Source organism: Biomphalaria glabrata, chromosome 6, assembly GCF_947242115.1.
Source record: "Biomphalaria glabrata chromosome 6, xgBioGlab47.1, whole genome shotgun sequence".
NCBI classification, from domain to species: domain Eukaryota; kingdom Metazoa; phylum Mollusca; class Gastropoda; family Planorbidae; genus Biomphalaria; species Biomphalaria glabrata.
The window spans coordinates 51,658,949-51,660,387 of NC_074716.1; positions in this window are offsets into that span (position 1 = coordinate 51,658,949).

Genomic DNA, 1,439 nt, shown 5'->3' on the forward strand with positions numbered 1-1,439 from the left:
AAAAGTAAATGCCACAGAGACTTGTAAAAACTTTGCGTAAATTTATTTAAACCTAAAACATACAAAATATTTATTAAAAAAAAACAAAGCTTATCTGCAGGAAAGATTCACAAATCAATGTCACACATTTTAATACTGGATAAATAAGCTCCCTTTAGAATTAATCAATCGCCACTGATTGACTAATTGGTTATTTTTTTTGTAAATCGAATCATGTATTGTTATAGGCTATGAATAAGTATGCGAAATTTTAACTTGATTCTTATCTTATCTTATATAATAATACTTCAAAGAAGAAGATGATTACGTCCTACGCGTCATACATTCAGTCATGCATATTAACCAATGACTTAAATTCTGCCAAGTCACTGGTTTTCCTGGCTAGCTCAGATAACCCATTCCATGCTCTAATAGCACTAGGGAAGAAGGAGTATTTGTACAAATTTGTCCTAGCATATGGGACGAGGATTGTGCCTTTATCTTTGTGTCTTTCAGAGTATTTTATTAAATTTTGTTTTTGTATTTGAAGATTATGGTTCAGTGTTTTATGTATAATTGCTACTTTACTTTTGAGTCTTCTCTCATGAATGGAATCTGGGGAAAAAATTTGGACATTACGTAATAAAGGAAATAACTCCACATATACATCCACCTCTTTCAATAAGTGGTATTCATTTCAATTGTTTCGATACCAACCAAAAAAAAAAAATTAATTACCAATAACTAATTCGCTAATTGATCAATTTTTTTGATCGAATCATGTTTTGTTAGGTGCAGCAAATAATTATGTAAAGTTTCAACTTTCTCAGACAGGGAGATTTGATATAAGCTTTGATAAAAAAAAAGGGGGGGGGGACACTTTTCTGAATCATTTTGATATCAATTTGTTTGAAGCTTACAAGTCAACTGTATTAGCATAGACACAAAGAGATAGAAATAGATTAGAGAGAGATAGCAAGAGGTATAATGAGATTAGAAAGAGATTAGAGAGATACAAATTTAGAGAGAGAGGGATTAGAGAGTGATAGAAACAGATAGAAATAGAAAGATATTAGAGAAAAATAGAAAGAGAAAGATATTAGAGAGAGACAGAAAGAGATCGAAAGATATTAGATAGAGAGAGATAGAAAGAGATCAAAAGAGATTAGATAGAGATCGAAAGGGGTCGATAGAAAGAGGTCAAAAGAGATTATAGAGAGATAGAGATTAGAGAGATAGAAAGAGGAAGAGAATGATATTAGAGATCGAAAGAGATTAGAAATAGAAAGAGATCAAAAGAGATTAGAGAGAGAAAGATATTAGAGAGATAGAAAGAGAAAGAGAATGATATTAGATATATATCAAAAGAGATTAAAGAGATAGAAAGAGATCAAAAGAGGTTAGAGAGAGAGAAAAAAAGAGTGTTTCTTGTGGAGGTATGAAGGACACCGAACCACTCT